This window comes from Chelonoidis abingdonii, chromosome 3 (genome assembly GCF_003597395.2).
Source record: "Chelonoidis abingdonii isolate Lonesome George chromosome 3, CheloAbing_2.0, whole genome shotgun sequence".
NCBI classification, from domain to species: Eukaryota; Metazoa; Chordata; order Testudines; family Testudinidae; genus Chelonoidis; species Chelonoidis abingdonii.
This window is the reverse complement of record NC_133771.1, coordinates 83,070,322-83,089,028: the sequence shown is the minus strand read 5'-3', so window position 1 is coordinate 83,089,028 and position 18,707 is coordinate 83,070,322.

Below are 18,707 nucleotides of genomic sequence, written 5' to 3'. Positions count from 1 at the left end.
TAGTTCCACCCCATCAGTCTTGACTACCTTCCCTCTCTTCACTACCATCCGGCCACACTTCTCCAGTCCGAATGACATCCCGATATCCTCACTGTAGATCCGCGTCAGGTGGATTAGCGAGTCGATGTCTCGTTCATTCTTAGCATACAGCTTGATGTCATTAAGTCGATGTCTTAGCTGTATGCTAAGAATGAACGAGATATATATATATATATATATATATATATAAAATAACTCTTGGTAAAAGAAAAAAGCATGATGTGATAAAGAAGAGAATGAGTAAAAAGGATTGTGCATGCAATCTTCTTAAGCAAGTGGGTAAATTAGCTCAGAGAATTAGCAAGATTGGCACTAGTGTTTGTTGTGCTGGTGGAAGTATCCTATAAAGAACTGCAGTGATTAGAGCTACTAAAGTGGTTCAGTTTCTGCAGAAAATTCTCCCAACCTTCTGTCATTAATCAGGTTGCTTTTCCTTTTTTATCATTAGGGTTGTGGTGACTAAAGCCATTAATACCCAGCTTTGGTGACTAAACCCATTAATATACACTTAAAACACAAATCTTAGAGAGAAATTCTATAGAAATAGAGTATATTGATTAGGACAGTATAAACTAAGCATTCCATCAGGTATTGTATCTCTCATAAGTTTGTGGGGAAAGAAAAAGGATAGATTGCTTGCTATATGTTTTCTGGAATATGAACTATGTACATTTCTTTGTATTTACTATCCCCTCGGTGAAAGTTTTTTAATAACCATCACAGGCTTAACAGGGGATACTATCCATATATGTCAGGATATTTTCATTTCTCACAACCTAATCACAACTGGGCCTGGATACGCTACAGCCAAGAAAATCCCAAGGAAGTAGTCTTGGTGTTTCAGTAGATTCCCTTTTTCCTGATGAATCAAATGAACCAGTACCCCCATGGATAGTTATGGAGCACAAGATGAGTTAAAGACAAGTTCCGGAATATTTCCTATCTCCTGTCTCAGTATTCTGGTCACATTGCATTATGATGACTAATTCTATCCCAATTTACTCTGTTATAACTGGATACAGTAAAGGGATTCTAAAATGTATCGATTTCTGATTCTTCACAGCACTTTGAACATTTTTTCTATATTGATTCACATAGCACCTTTTAGAAGCTTCATAGTCCAAAAGGACTTTTTAAACCAATATACTCTGTATTTAAGATATCAAGTTTCCCAGGAAGAAATACTGTGACAGGGAAGACCCTGGGAAAGTCAGCTGGACAGGGTCACTAGGTCTGCAGGGTAGGAAACCAGGCTAGCAATGGTGAAGTGGCTGTAGCTCACCCAAACTAGTCCCTAGCTGGCAAATCTAAACAGAAGGAGAAGGAACGAAATGGAAAGTGGGATGGAAAAACTAAACTCAACCCAAGGTGAAAGTGGGTGGGCAGTTTGCACCATGGAAGGAGGAAAACTTTTTTTCCATTTGCACCCTAGAAGGTGAAGAACGGTGTGTATGATTTCTGCTAATATCTTAGGGAAGATGGCATCAGTTAAACAATATTAAACCTTGGAGAGAGCAAAAAGAACTTTGTTTCTTTGTTCAATTAAATGAACTTCCCTTGCTACCAGTGAAAGTCTAATCTGGGATAAATCGATCACATACAAATGATATGCACATGCTCTAAATATATATATAATTAGAGAAATGGCCCCCTAAAATAGCTTTAAAAACAAAGCTAGAGGATTAAACTGTGAGTTAAGGAAACAGAAAAAGAAAAACTCTCCAACCCCCTCTAGCTACATTACTGACTACCTTGTTTCCTCAGCCATGCTGATTGACACTTGTCTCAGAATCAAGCAAATATGATTTTCACTCCCCCTCCCCCATTGAGATTCAGAGATTTATATTCTTTTGCCACAAATGCATTCACTGTACATGAGGATGGTTTGTTTTTACCACATCTGTCTTTAAATTTGAGATCCTAACAAAGGAGATAAAGCTGAACAATGTGCAAATACCTTTGAAATTTCTTTTAATTGCTCCAATAATGGTTTAATGTTCAAACATTATATACAAGTGCTCTTATTTAAGTAGTCATTTACTTAATTGAATTATGAAATGGATTTGGAAACATGGTACAATTGATTCTCTTTACTAAATTACAATGCAGTCAATGGCCAATTAATATTTAAATAAGCTAGTTTTATGTGGCTAAAGCTGACTTCCCAGTCATTCTGGGAAATGTCAACACACTGGCAGATGTTTTCTTGTGTCCTTCAGGTCATTTGATTCTTCTCATACTCTGACTGGCCCAAGGAAGCCTTCCTGTGCCATTTGGGAGTGAAAATAATGATTTCCTACATACCTAAGACCTATACACAAATTATCTGCATTTTCTACCTCTTTAGTGGTCGGAGTTCAGTTTCTCTCTGGAATTACCTACTGGTGATTCTTCCTACCATTAATGGACAGCAACTCAGGCAAGCTGTCACAGATAAGCAGATTCTATTGGTTTATTAAAGACATGGGTGAAAAATCATTTAATAAAAAGGATAGATAGAAAATTCACACACCTTGTCTAATACTGTGGGAAACTGCTCTAATACATAGCTCATGAAGTATATTATCATGATTGAAATATTGTTTAAGAGAACACATTTTTTGTCCAAGCCTAAAAGCTGTGACCCTTTCTGTTTGTCAGCTCCTGGTCTGATAAGAGTGTTCTCTCCCCTCATGTCTCTGGGGCATTCCCTATGTTTTGTATCCTTCCTCTCTATATTAAGTTTAATTTTGCATATGGTATCAAGTCTGATCTCTGAGACCAAGCCTCAACTTGGATGGCTCATGCCACTCCCTATCCATATGATGGTAATTGCCATTATGGGCAATCTATTCATAGATGCCAGATTATGCTAAACTATTATTTTGCCCTGTTCCCAAAAATACATTAACATTTAAATAATACTGAGCTTGATTCACCCCGCAGCATTAGGAAAATGCACTCTTCACCTCTCTACACACAGAGAGGCAGTCACACCACAAGAGAGGTTCACCCATGTGGAAGAACAGATAGTGGTAATATTGCAATCTTCCCCCTACAAAAATTCCCAAGAGGTGAGCCTTATATCTGGGACTCCACAAGAGACCTTCCAGTAGAGGATGCCTGGGAGAGTCCATGTGTATTTTCTGGCTGTCATGGACTCTGCCATAATTTTTTTTTTTAAGTATTAACTACTCATCCTAATTTATAAACTAATGCATTCTGTCAATCTAACTTTATTACATTTTCCACCACCCATTTTATCACCATGGTACCTGAGCACCTTGCAAAACTTACGTAGGATAACTGAATAGTCTATAGAAAAAACTGATTCTGCACTTCTCTTTCTCCCCCTTTCAGCAGCTGGTAGGAAGAGTTAGAACTGCAGCTGTGCAAATAACTGATTTTTCAGTTTGTTGGAAATTCCATAAATCAGACCTGAAACTAACCTTTGATTTTTTAATGTTAATTGAAAAAAATATTAAAATTAAAGGAATTTCAAAACAAAGTTGTTTTGAAATAAAATATTGAACCATTTTTTATTGCGGGGGGAGAAGGGAGTAGGTTTTTTAACCAAAAGTGTTTTGTGAAGTGTTTTGATGTCACCAAAAAAGGAAGATTTTTACTGAAAAAAATTGCCACTTTTTTTTTGCCCAGCTCTAATTAGAACATTCACTTAATTATTACCTTCTCTTGTTCTCATCTTTACTGCTATTCTGAGAGAAGGAGGTTTGTTAGGAGGGAAAGACTGAGTGGGAATGACTGTGTTATGGGAAACCTAGGTCAGAGACTTTTATTTTGTCCTAACATGATCACATTCATCATTATCCAGTTCAAAGATCAACCAGCATGAAGCTCCACACAATTATTTTCTATTCACACATCTCTTTCTAAACATCTGTGACTTGTGAAGGAATCATGCAAAGGTATTTATAGAATTCCAATCACTGTATGGCTGGGATGATCTTTTTTAAATATTTATGTTCTACATCCTCATAACCATGAGCTAGCAGCTACAAAGCAAACGGTGTTGTCACTTAAATATACACAGCAATTGTTCAGAGCATAGAGATTTGCATTAGCCATTACATTTACATTCCACCAGGGGCTATTTAACACAAAAATAGCCATAGCAGATAAGCCTACTTTCAGTACTAAGTGTTAAATGTAAAAATAATTTAAGCTCTTATAAATAAAAAAAGAACACCAACTTTTGGTAAAACAGCTTTGTTTTGCATTAAATAAAAAAAAAAAATAGGAACAGCCATATTGTTCCACTTAACAATTAAGAACTGAAATGAACAGATGAATAAATTTTTATATTTTAAAAATCTAACACTTAGGATATTCAAGGCATTCCTGCTGTAGAAGAGGAATACAAATCTGTGACAAAGTACAGTCCTGTTTTCAATGGTAATATTGAAATGATTAAGGGGGAAGAGTTTCTCATCTTAGATATATTTAAAGTTAAAGGTAGGCTAACTAGTACAGATAAAATAAGAATTGCCAGAATCTGCATCCAAATATGAAACTAAATCCAAAACCAGAACACTTTGATTTTGGGGTGAGTTGGAATTCTGTATTTTCATGATTCTCATGTTCATTTTCTGCAATTTTTTTGATTAGCACAAATACTTGCAGAAAGTTAATTTCATGCTTGTGTTTGAAAACATTAATTCTGGAATATGTTAGGCTTCACAATCCCTAGGCTCACAATCCCTTCTTCAAGCCTTCCTCTTCTTATACCTATCCAATCAGTGAACAAAAACACTACTATGCAACTTATGACTAATCACAACTAAGCAACAAACTCAGATTTTAGAGTATTGAGTTCTGAATATTTGCAGCAAAATGTTTTCCACTTTACAAAGTGAGCAAAGAACAAACTCACAAATGTATGTCATCACTTTGTATAAACAGAAATTGTGAGCTTATAGATATTCCATGCTCAGAAACGGAGGCTAAATTTGTCATGCAAGTTATTCACTGTGAATTATTAGCAGCTTACTTTGGTTAGGTCTTTCCTGCTTGTGGAAACACCTTAAAAAACAAGTTTTCTGGGGCACAATATCCTTTGAAATTGGATTCAAGGTGAAATGATTTATAGTTAGGAATACATTAATTGCCTATACTGGGTCAGACCAGTGGGCCATCTGGTTCGGTTGATGTTTTGTGACATAAGAGCCTATTGATACATTCAATATTTCCACTCCAAATGCATACAGTGTAGGTAATTGTAATATCTCTAATAAAATTTCACATTCATTTTAAATACAAGGAAGGAAGGAAGGAAGGAATTAGGTTAATAAACAATGTCCTTAAATTTATCAGAACAGCCCTCAGCTAAAATGAGAAATTGTCTGCCAATATCAAATCAAGCTAGAAGAATTTCTCATACTTAATGAAAAATTTTTCATAGCCTTGCTTGTTTCAAGATCAATACATACTTTATGTCTAGCATACCAGGCCATTGAGAGATTATAAAACACAGCAGTAGAAGAGGAACAATTTATCTAATATTCTTGTTAAAACACAGAACACTTGGTAGCAAAGAGTCTAAATGTTTTGTGTTGGCCAACACCACTTTATGATGTAATATGAAAATCTACAAAATCTCTGTAAAGTACATGCAGTAACATTTTATGGAGCCCAGAGAGAGAATTTAAGCTTTAGAACAATTGTGTAAGTAGGTTTGTCTGTTGGTGTCAGTAGTGCATGCAGTTTCAAGAAAAAAAAAATACTCTGGACAAGTGTGTATCTAGTTCAAGCTTTGGAAAAGCAATTAGTAAGACAGCATTCCACTCTGATCATTTTAATGATCACTGCAGTACTCCAGTCTAAAATATTGACAACACCTGCAATCTTTTCTGGATATGCACTATATGATATACAATACAAGGTTCAATACTGGAGCTAGGAGTTTGCTACATGGGATGGAGAAAGATTATTAGGTCCAACATGCAAATAAGTAACATTATGTAAGTGTTACATAAATTAAGTGCGGCTACATTAAAAAATTACTCAGTGTTTAATGCTTTCCAAAAGTAATCTTTGAAATCCTAGAAGTCTTTCAAAGGGGTCCCTTGTATTTTCTATCACTCTGCTATACTGTTTTAGTTCTTTCTCCATAATGAAACAGCAAAACTTGACCATTCAGATAGTTCTTGGGCATTGTGTTGCATCAGTAGTTTTTCAAGTAAGCAAAAGTAGTAAAAAGAGTAGTAAAACCCCTTAGCAATAGCTGCATATTGTAATAATGCTTCAGTAATAGTATGTCTTATTGCCAATATACAATAGGGGCCTGAGGCTTATCAAGAAAATATGGCAAGTAGTGGCTGAATGTTTAAGTTTCCTATAGCTGTATTTGCAGAAATACATTGGCAGAACTTCAGTAAGACTGGAGGTTATTTTACTGAGCAAAGCAGCCATAAATGCAAGAGATTATGACTCGCTATTATACTGTTCTATAGAGTCCAATGGTACATTCTTTTGGTGGTGGTCTTGCTTGACAATACAGAGCACTGAGAACACTAGATAATATTTTCCATTTCTTTTACTTTGTAAAGTGTATCCTCATCCTAACAATAATCTTGGAAGCTCTGTTTCAATGTTTCACTGTCATGGTTGGCAACATGCAAGTTAGCAGCGGTGCACTGTAGTGCTGTGCTGACACATGCCATAGGCAAGCCTGTTTCTAGGGTACTGAAAGAGATAGTAAATTCTGCATCCTTTAAATCACGGAGGAGAACATTTGCATCTCATTGTGTGTTCGAACTTTCAAGGTCCTGCAGAAAAGAAAATCTAGTGCTGAGTGTCTATTTGCCTGTTCAAAAAGCCTGAGAATAAACTGGAATGACTGGCTACAGAAAAGAACCTTGATATAAGTCATTGCTGAAACAGAGCAAAAAAGTCAATGGGATGGTATAATATTGTAGTATAAACTATCCAGGAAGGAGAGATTAGGTCCTGGAGGTGGAGGGGCAGCACTATCCTGAAGATTCTACAGAATCTAATAAGGTAAGTGGAACTAGTAAAAATAAGAGTCCCAAGTCATAAGAATATACAAACTATAAGCTATTGTTACTGGTCTCTTGCTCATGGACAAGATATTGAGTGCACAGTGCTGTGAGATATCAGAAAGGCTACACCACCACCAAAAGAATGGATCATCTGACTACTCTACACAGCAAACATTGTAGACGTTCAGTACCCACTTTACTCAGGCACCCAAACGACAGATTTAGAACTCAGTAAAATAGCCTCCAGATGTAATCCATTGATGTCTATGAGTTTCAGAAAATACTGCGGCAGTGAACGTTATCAGTTACTCACCACTTGACTTTCAGTAAAATGATGATTTATTACATCAACTTCTCACACAAATTGGTCAAGTGTCACAATGGGTGCTACAACAGGAGCTGTAAATACTGTTCTAGAGAAGTAATTTATTCACACTTTAAACCTGTGTTTTCCCCCAAACAATTAAAAGTTGAGCCCCATTCAGGTAAATGAAACCAATCTTACCTGCCTCTGTAGCCTCATCATGTATTGTCAAAAGCTTACTGTTTATACAAGCAGTAGAATACTGTGTAGTTCTGGTCTCTTGTGTTCAAGGAAAAGATACATTCAAACTGGAACAGGTACAGGGAAGGGCTACTAGAATGATCAGAGGAATGGAGAACCTACCTTAGGAGCAGAGACTTAAGGAGCTTGGTGTGTTTAGCCTAACAAATCGAAGAATGAGGGGAGATGATTGCTCTCTATAAATACATCAGAAGGATAATTCCTCTCCCTCCCTAGTGTTTATTTAAGGGCTAATGTTGGCACAAGAACAAATAGATATAAACTGGCGAACAATAAATTTAGCTTCAAAATTAGACAAAGGTTTCTAATTGTCAGAGGAGTGAAGTTCTGGAATAGCCTTCTAAGGAGAGTAGTGGTTGCAGGGGGGACCTAACTTGTCTGAAGACTGATGTTAATAAGTTTATGGAGGGGATGGTTTGATGAGATTGCTCACAATAGCACATGGCCCATCTGCGATGGCTAGTAGTAAATATCTTAACCTGCAGGGACACTAGATGGGGATGGCTCTGAGTTACTACAGAGAATGCTTTCCCAGGTGTCTGTCTAGTGAGCCTTTCCCGCATGCTCAGAGTCTAACCTGTTGCCATATTTAGGGTCAGGAAGGAATTTTTCCCCCAGTCACACTGGAAGAGACCCTGGGTTTTTTTCCTTCCCCTGTAGCATGGGACACAGGTCATTTGCTGTATTGAACTAGAGTAAAATAGGTGCGTCTCTGTAACTTTAAGTCTTTAAATCAAGATTTGAGGACTTCCATAACTCAGCTAGAGATTATGGCCTAACTACAGGAGTGGATGGGTGAGATTCTGGGTCCCGCAAGATGCAGGAGATTAGACAAGCTGATCATGATGGTCCCTTCTGGCATTAAAGTCTATGAGTTAAAGTCTTACTCGTCTTCATTTATCCATTTCTGCATTAGTCCTTCCCCCTCTGCGCATGCACATGCACCACCACCACCTATGTTCGCTCGCTCTCACATATACACACCTTTGTGAAATCTTGTGTAGTTCTTCATAAACAGGATACTGTGACGGGTTCAGCACACCGTGGGACTGCCACCTGGTGTGCTGAGACTATCTCTAAGCCCATTTTCCCTGCCAGCCTGGGATTTCAGAACCCTGTCTTGTTGACCCAGGGTCTGAACCACGTCCCCCAAAGCCGCAGATTTAACTGAAAACAGCTTAAGAAGTGCTCCTGTCTCCAGCACCCAGACACCCAACAGGATCCAAACCCCAAATAAATCCATTTTACTCTGTATAAAGCTTATACAGGGTAAATTCATAAATTATCTGCCCTCTATAACACTGATAGAGAGATATGCACTGCTGTTTGCTCCCCTGGGTATTAATTACTTACTCTGGGTTAACTGATAAGCAAAAGTGATTTTGTTAAATATAAAAAAGTAGGATTTAAGTGGTTCCAAGTAATAACAGACAGAACAAAGTAAGTTACCAAGCAAAATAAAATAAAACATGCAAGTCTAAGCCTAATACAGTAGGAAACTGAATACAGATGAAATCTCACCCAGAGAGATATTCCAATAAGCTTCTTTCACAAACTGGACTCCTTCCTAGTCTGGGTCCAGCAAATCACTGACACCCCTATAGTTACTGTCCTTTGTTCCAGTTTCTTTCAGGCATCTCTTGGGGGTGGAGAGGCCAGGTCTTGAGCCAGCTCAAGACAAAATGGAGGGGTTTCCAGAGCCTTTTATATTCTCTCTCTTGTGGGCAGAAACCCCTTTGTTCTCCAGTGCAAAATCACAGCAGCAAGATGGAATTTGTAGCCACCTGGGCAAATCACATGTCCATGAATGATTCAGCTTTTTGCAGGCCGACGCCATTGTTTACACGTTAGTTTGAACATTTCCAGGAAAGCTCAGATGGGGATTGGCATCTCCCAAAGTCCACTGTCAGTTAAGTGTTTCTTGTTTGGACTCTTACTGAGAATAGTTCTTTCTCAAGAAGCTGACCAAATGCTTCACTGAGGCTACTTAGAATCAAACACATTGAGATACAAGTACATAGCCAATATTCATAACTTCAAATACAAAAATGATACACACATACAGACAGCATAATCATAACCAGCAAATTACAACCTTTCCATAGACACCCCACTTGACCTCCTCTGTACAAAACCTGGTGCAACCATAGGACCCTGGTTGCAACAATGATCTATACGGTCACAGTTCATGTCAATATCATCATCTCTTTTCTGATATTCTCTGAGCAGTGAAATAATTAATTTTGACATTTAGAGTATCAACAGCAGCAACTGTAGCAATTTGGGGAATCTATTGTAAAATTGATGAATTCTGGTGGATAAGAAATTGGTGTATTTTTGAATGCCAGTGTATGTGGAATCCACTATTTTCTGTCATGGTTGTAGCATGTCTCTGCCAGATCAGGAACAGTAGTCTGTCACTGGATCTTAATAGTTATCTGTTCCAGTGGAATCGCCTTGGGACAACAGGTTATTTGAAACTAGGAGAACTAGTTCCTTCAACTTGTTAGAAAGGGGGAAGTGGAAAATTCCCAACAGCAGAATAAAGGAATTAGGTGTTGGTAGTGAGACATAAATTCAAGAGACAAATAGAAAACACTGCGCAGAAGAAAAGGTGTGCTTTGTAGTAGGGTGTCTTATTTAACTATAGAACCAGTCCAGGTCAAAGCAAGCTATCTGCAGATGAGAGAGAAAGAGAGAGAGAGACTCAAGGATCCAGAAAATAAGCAATGTGCAGCCCTGAGATTCTGGACTCGTCAGAGGATTCTGCACAAGCCCAAAGTACTCGCCTGAATGGTGAGGATCCTGAGGCAAGGCAATCCATTTTGGTATTGCATTATTTTTGTCTGGAGCTCTGTATTTTCTGTGCTATCGAAGTAAACAGTTATTTGTTTTAGAATCCTGTTCAAAGCCTGCCTGTTCGCTTTCACTATCCCATGACCCTGAAGAGTTAAACTGTAAACCCACAGTACTCTCATGGTTGAGGCTCTGGGAAAGGGTGCACTTAGGCTATTGGGGAGCCGAAACTGGTTCCAGAGGCCTAAGCAATTTGGCTCTGTGGACCTATTTCCATGAAGTGGTGACAGACAGAATGCCCATGTCCAAGTGAGGCCAAGGTGAGAAACACTGATGCAGGCTGCTGAGACCCATGGGAAGTTAGAGCACATAGATGTCCAGTGAGGAGGCCTCCAAAACACAGCAGCCTGATGCATGGGAGTTTAACCAATCAGACTCCATTGAAATGAATTGGGAAGTTCATATCCTGAAAGAATAGCTCTGAGCTCTGCAGACCGACATCTGTGCATCAATTACACTTCCTTCACATTTGGAAGATTTTCTATACAACCATAATAGCTAGAGACTCAGTTTTCATTTAGACAAAAAGTGAGACTCCAGTGGTCTCTATACACACACACACACATGCATACACACACACCCTTCCCCTGCTAGTCCTTCATGCCCTCTAGGGGTGCGGAGGGAGCCCGCAGGACATTGGGAAACATTGCCTTAAACACTAGTTTCTTGGAACAGCTAGTCCTAGAGCACACAAGAGAGGCTATGCTCTATTGAGTTCTAAGAAAAAACACATGAATTGGGTTGACAAATACCTACAATTCAGCTATTCAGTAGTAGTGAGCTCACTATTCTGTAATTAAGATCAACTTTTTGAGGGAGGGCTCAAACCAAAATTAGCACTGTAATGCTATGCTTTAGATAGAGATTTTAAAAAAGGAAAAAAGGAAATGAAAATCCATAGACTCGAGGAGGCTATTTGTCGATGATTAAGGCTATGATTGTGCCACGGGTAATTTCAGTAAAAGTCATAGGCAGATCGTGAGCAATAAACAAAAATACACAGAAGCCCGCAACCTGTCCATGGGGGGCTGAAGCCCCAGGAACAGGGCCAACTCTGGGTTTTTTGCCACCTCAAGCGAAGTGCACACACACACACGCACACACAAAACCTGTGGGGTGGCCGGAGCGGCAAAGCGTGCACACACACACAAAACCCTGTGGGGCGGCCGGAGCGGCAAAGCACACGCACAGACACACAAAAAAAACCCTGTGGGGTGGCCGGAGCGGCAAAGCACGCGCGCGCACACACACATACACAAAAACCCTGCGGGGCAGCCGGAGCAGAAAAGCAGAAAAAAAAACAACCTGCAGGGTGGCCGGAGCCAAGGTGCAGGGGGACTCCTTGTGCTGCAGATGTGCAGCAGAGTGCACCCCCGGTCTGGTGGGGGAAGAGAGAGAAGGGGGGCAGCCAGGGCTTCAGCGGGCCACTTGCCACATGGCCCTTCCCACTGCGCCGCCTGCCGGGAGGGCTCTGCGCAGCTTCAGTTGGCGGGGAGGGAAGGACACAGGCTGCCCTGCTGAGTTTGCTGCAGGGCGCTCCACTCCTCTGCGCCACCACCCTCTACAGGGCAGCCAGAGCGGCGAACCAAAAAGAAAAAGAAAAAAAAGGGTGGCTGGAATGCTGCCCTTTCGAATCTGCCGCCCAAGCACAAGCTTGCTCGGTTGGTGCCTGGAGCCAACCCAGCCAAGGAGGGCAGGCAGGCAGGCTGACAGCTCCAGCCCTACCACGCAGCTGAAGCTGAAGCCAAAGCTGTCACAGAAGTCCGTTAAAGGAACCTGTGACCTCCACGACTAAACTGTATCCTTATCCGTGACTAATACGACATTCTTGTCCATAAACAAAAAAGGACAGACTCCTTGTTACATTTGTCCCCTACAATTTACACTGACTGTCAGTTTTCCAAAAGATGCAGTTCAAGATCTTAATATAGTTTATACAGTCTGTATTAGTAGAGGCCATAATGCCAAGATTTTCAGAAATGATTAGTGATTTTAAATACTCAGTTTTTGGGAGTCCAATCTGAGACCCTCTGGTTTTCAGAGGGTAGGTGCTCAGCTCTTTCTGAAAATTGGGCCACTTTGACATTTGAAGCACCTTATATCACTAGTTTTATTTCTGAAAAACATGGCTGAAGTAGTTACGTGATTGCTTCTTTCTTTACGTATATGGTCAGTTGTGGTGGACTAGATTCTTTCAGGTCCTCACCTATGAAATTACTTCCTGAAGGGCACCTGAAGGAGTCCCTGCCTTTTGGACAAAGCTTTCTTAAACTTGCAGGATTTGATTTGCAATGGTGTTTGTGAACTGAACCTTGCAGTGTGGTTTGTGAGGGGCTGAAAATGAATGATCTCCTGCAAATTCACTTGGCGTTTTATGACAGAGTGCTAGGAGCACTGACCCAGCATTTTGATCACTAAAGCCTGGTCTACACTACAAAGTTAGGTTGACATAAGCTCCTTTGTGTTAACCTAGTTATGTATGTATCTACACTTAAATTTGTCTCCCACTGATGGGAGTACTCCATTATGCCTACGTATTAACACCACCTCCCCGAGCGGCATAGAACCCCGACTGACGTATGGAGGTCAATATGGAGTGAGAGTTACTTATGTTGATCCTAACAGTCACCCAGCAGCTGTTGCACAATTCTCGACGCTGACCGCTCTAGTCACAATTGTGAGCTCCATTGCCCAGGGGCCACATAGACTGGAAGTGTCCTCTTAAAATCCCTGTAAATTTTTGAAATGCCTTATTCTGGTGTCCATCTTGGTCAGCACATCTCTATGTGCTTTCCTTGTTTGCACATCTGCCCAGCTGACCGTGCTGGCTACATGTTCCAGACCTATGGCGGCTTGGAGTAGAAAGGATATATTGGATCTCCTGGGCCTGTGAGGAGAAGATGCAGTGCTGGCACAGATCCAAACCAGCAGTAGAAAAGGTGACATCTAGAAGTAGGTTGCCTGGGGGGATGGTAGGAGAAGGGGTATGACAGGGACCGGCAGCAGTGCCATGTGAATGCCAAGGAACTGCGGCCAGAGTGCCAGCAGGCCAGGGAGACCAACAATAAATTCTGAGCTGCAGATCTGCTGCTTTTACAATGAGCTGCATGCCATACTTGGTGGAGACCCCTACATGATCCTGCACAGCACCATGAATACCTTCAAGGAGCCTGAGTCACAGCGCCCTGCCGTGACTAGTGAGGAGGAGAAGGTGAATGAGGAAGAGGAGGAGGCAAATAGGGGTCAGGTGATTGGAGGATCTAGCTGTGCAGCAAGACAGGACCTGGTTTTGACTCCACCGCAGTCCAGCCAGTGCCACCAGACAAGCACGGGAGAGCCCAATCCAAAGGAAGGAACCTCAGGTAAGTGGGTAAATAAATTTTTCATTACAGGATGGCACCCCTAAATTAGTGGGACAGAGCTTTCTACTTCTCATTAATTTACTCAGACTAGAAGAGGTAGTGGTACAACAAAGAGAGGTAGATTTGCTATCTGTGAGAATATCCTCTAGAACATATTGAATCTGGAATCACTTTGAGCGGTTGCTACTTTTGGATGTACTGCAAAACCCATCTGTTTCAGATAATTTATGCTATGTTGATTTTTCTTCCTTGCTGTTTGGGACAGATATCTTCTCTCCGCCCACTCCTTTTAGTTTTATTTACATATGGCTGAAGTTGTTGGTGGATTGGTTTGTCTTGAGGATCATTGAAGTGGTTGCTTCTGTTCTGGATTCTTCTAAGTTTAAAAGCTTTACTTGATTTTTTTTTCAGAAGTAGTAATACAAAGAAGAGAGAAAAGGTTTTTTCTAACACACACAATGTTTTGTGTTTTGTCTTATTATGTGGCACTTAAAAATCTTGTAATAGTTGCCCTTCTCAGAGAGCATCCAGCACCTCCCAGGAGTTGCTAAGTACCTGTCAGCACTGGACTCTAAGTGAATTAAATCAGTGGTCATTTATGATGTTTTAAAGAATAGAGTGCTACATGATTATTGCCACTATCCATACAATACAATTTCCTGTATTGTTGCTGAGAAAATGTTCATGTTATGGTGTCTTCTGCTCTTGATACAATGCTTTTCACATCACAATCTTTGACTGAAAAATCAATAATATACCTTCTCTTATTCTGAGTCCTATTGTGCCATCATTGTTTGAACAGAAATTAAAACACATTGGCAAAATACAGCCAGGAGTAGTTAAAAGTTTCGTAAAGTTTAGGGCCAGAAAGGATTATTAGATCATCCACTTTGACTGCCTGCATATCACAGACCATTACATTTCACTTAGACTAAAGGTATGCCTATAATGCAATCATGGGGTGTGAATGCTGCTTGTGTAGCTATACCCTCCAGCTAGCTTAAATCTATCCAGCCTGGGTACCAGAGTAATGAAGGCGCGCCAGCACAGCCTTCAGTGTGGGGTAGCTGCTGACATAATTACCCAGAGTTCTGGATGGGCTTGCACAGCTCACACTGATGTGTGCGCTGTTGCGGCTTCACTGCTCTGGTACCCAAACTAATTAGATTTAAGCTAGTTTAGGAATACCTACATGGGCTGCAATCACACCTAGTGATGGCAGTATAAATATACCCTTAAGCATTGCAGTCCTCAGGAGACTAAACTGTGTACCAAAGACAGAGAGCAGGAGAGAATATGGTGACCAATCCCTGAGGCCCGTGCAATGACAGGGAATTGGTTTAGGTGAGATATCTCCAGATGATCCCAGCAGATGAACCACACCCTATGCTGCAGTGGAAAGAGACAACCCCCCCTCCCCGCTCTCTTCTGATTTGACTGGGGAAAAATACCTTCCCAACTCCAAATCTGGCAATCAGTATGACCATGAGGATGTGAGCAAGACACACCAGCCAGGCATCTCAGAAGAGGATTCTATATGCCACTTCAGATCACTGGTCCACTCCCAGTGCCCCATCTCCAGCTGTGGCCAATCTCCTTTTCTTTAAGGCAAAATACCTTCCCCTGATCTTAGAATTTTGATTATGATTATCTGGTCATGCTGGTTGTTGGGTCTACAAAAAGGGAAAATTAATATTACCCAGCCACTAAACTTTAGGACATTGAGGAGATTAGAGGAGTCCAAGTTATTCTCAGCTTTCACAGAATTTATGAGGCATTAAACTTCTTAGATCTCACTCTCATGGCAGCAATTGTGACAAAAACAGAAATTAGAACCACACAAATCTAAGCTAATGACAATGAATATAACAAGAATAGGGAATGGCACAAACTTCAGCCTTATGTACTACAATTTTAAGATTGCAGTCTAGTGAATCCTCTTGGATGCTGAACCCTGCAGGCAATTAGAATACAATTTCCTCTTAGGGTAATTTATTGGAAGGGGTGAAGGGATTGTAATATAACACCTGACAGGAAGACTTTCAAATGCAAAGTTCTCTAGTAGCTCAGGGCACTTTTACCCATATGCTTACAACTTTCTGCAAAATATATGTCAAACCCAATAATTCAAGTCCCAAAGATAGTTAGGCTCTGTATATGTTGAAGTATAGATATAGCTGAACACAGCTTCAATCTGAATATATTACAGAGGTAGTCAGGAGGTTTCAGATCAGTTTCCATTATGAAGTCCTGTTTTTACACGTTACTTCCTGAAATGTTCACCTTCAAAACTGAAACTTTCCCTGCCCGAACAAAATGTTTTAGTTTCAACAGAATACTTTCGGCTATGTTTGTTATAACACAATGAAGAAAAATCCTGTTCATAAATATAAATTCTTCTCTTTTGTGTTGGTGGGAGAGGAGGGAAATGACTCAGATCCAATGGAACCTTTACACTTGTCCATGTAGGTAGATCATAACTAGCAGCTGAGTTGTTTGAAAAGATTGTCATAAAATAGAGACATTACGCTTATTTATAAATGCACCATAGTGCATATGCACAATATGAAACAGAGGTAACCCCAATCTTTAGTGTACTATGCAGCTATCTAAATGTGCACTCAGTTCATTAGTAAACTGTCATGATTTAAATATGCAAGAACTTTTAAAAGTCCTCCTGTGGTTTCTGAGAAAACATGGCCTGGCAAAATAAAATAGGGCTCAAAGCCAACAGCTCCTCCTGATTCCTATTTATATCCCATTGGATTTAATAACATGCTACACTGCCATAGCATGTTACAAACATTATTTAGTTAGACTTTCTAATAATGTTACAAATAAAGTGAATGTCTTTGCTTATTTATTTCATTGGGATACCCATCCCATAGATTTCTTTCTGGTACTCTGTATCAGAACTGTTTCATTTGTTGACTTGGTGTGGTATGTAAGGTGGACAATTCAAATCGTAACAAACATGTGGAACAGTTGTCAGTCCTCCGATGCTATATGTGTGAATGCTCTCACTAGGTCTATTTTAGGTGAGGAATCTTGAATGGGAAACAGGGTAGTTCTATTACAAAAAACCAATATCCTGTAGTATGCCACACCTTAACCACTGGACTCTTTCTCCCCTCACAAGCTGTCATAAACAAATAGCTAAGAGTTAATGTTTCTTTTACCTGTAAAGGGTTAACAAAGGGAACCAAACACCTGACCAGAGGACCAATCAGGAAACCGGATTTTTCAAAGCTCAGGGGAGGGAATGTTTGGGGTAGTGTCTTTGTCTGGCTCTCAGCTATGAGAGGGGATCTTTCTATCTGTAAGCTTCTAATTTTCAGTTTCAAAGTTGTAAGTACAAAGGTAGAAAAAACAATAGCACTGTTCTTGGTTTTTTGTATTTACCTGTGTTAGTTGCTGGAATTTTAAATGTGTATCTTTTTTGAATAAGGCTGGTTATTCTATTGTCTTTTAAGCAATAGCCCTGTGTATTGTCAACTTGATGCAGAGATCATATTTTTATGTCTTTTCTTTCTTTTTATAAAAGTTTTCTTTTAAGAACTTGTGTTTGAGTTTATTCTCTCTGGGTAGGCTAAGGAACGAAGAGGAGGGAGAATTCTCTTGTGTTAGCTTATGAGGGTGAAGCTCTGCAGCACCAGGGAATTGTGGGATGGGGAAGAGAGATAGAAATCATCTGTTTCCATTGTATTTGGTTGTCTCTTGTGGAACAGAAGAGACATGCTTCTTGGTATTGTGATGTAAAGAGGTTGCATCAGTAACTCTCAGGTTAGCCCAGAGAGGAAATTCTGGTGGGAGAGAGAGGGGGAAGGGAAGTGGGTTATTTCCCTTTGTGGTAAGACTCAGGGCTTCTGAGTCTTGGGGTTCCCCAGGGAAGGGTTTGGGGAGACCAGAGGGAGCCAAAACCCTGGAATTTTTGGCTGGTGGCAGCGAGATCAAATCTAAGCTGGTAATTAAGCTTAGAGGGGTTCATGCAGGCACCCAGATTTCTGGACGCTAAAGTCCAGATTTGGGAATGCTTATAATACAGGCTAACAAAGCATCAGGAGTGAAATTCAAACCCATGATGCCATGTTCTCAAAATAGCACCTTACACCACTCTACCATCCTAATCTCATACACCTATGTGGTGTATGATTTTCATGGGATGCAGAAACCATCAGTGGTTTCTTGCTGAGACCCACACAAACCCACAGTGCTTGGAAGCAGCAAAGGATTGCCGTTGAGGGCAGGAGTGAAGCCTGGGTGACTTTGGGTACTGAGGTGCGGGGGACAGTGAGCTGGTAGAGAGATGCTTTCCTTGTTTCCCTTCCGTGCCCACCTAATACTCTGCTGTAGGAAAGCACCACTTAAAAGAGCTTCAAAATCAGCTGCATAGCTTCTTTGAGTGGTGCTTTCCCATACCTGGAGTATAGAACTGCAGGGGTGGGGAGGACTCAGGACATGTAGCCAGATAGCTGGATTTTGTCATGGGGCAGGGCACGGACACAAAAGGAGGAGGAGAGAGGGAATGAGCTGCTCCTTCCTCCCCTTCATAGACTTCTGCTGAGTCCTGGGATTTTACTGATTATTATTATTTTGGTTTCTCAGCCAATGGCATGCAACCCCTTGACAGCCCACTTTTACATCGTATTCTACAGATTGAAAAGTTCTGGACTAGTGGATTCGACTTGGGCCTGACTCTGACTTGTTGTGAGACTGTGGGTAAGTCACTGTACTCTGTCTGTGCTAGTAGTTTCACCATGTGTAAAATGAGGTTAATATCTGCTAGCCTACTTCACAGGAGAGCTGTTAGTTAAAAAAATGGTTACTGTTTGGACAGTGCTTTGAAAATATACAAGACTTAGAATTGTTTCCTTTTCAGTGTGGAAG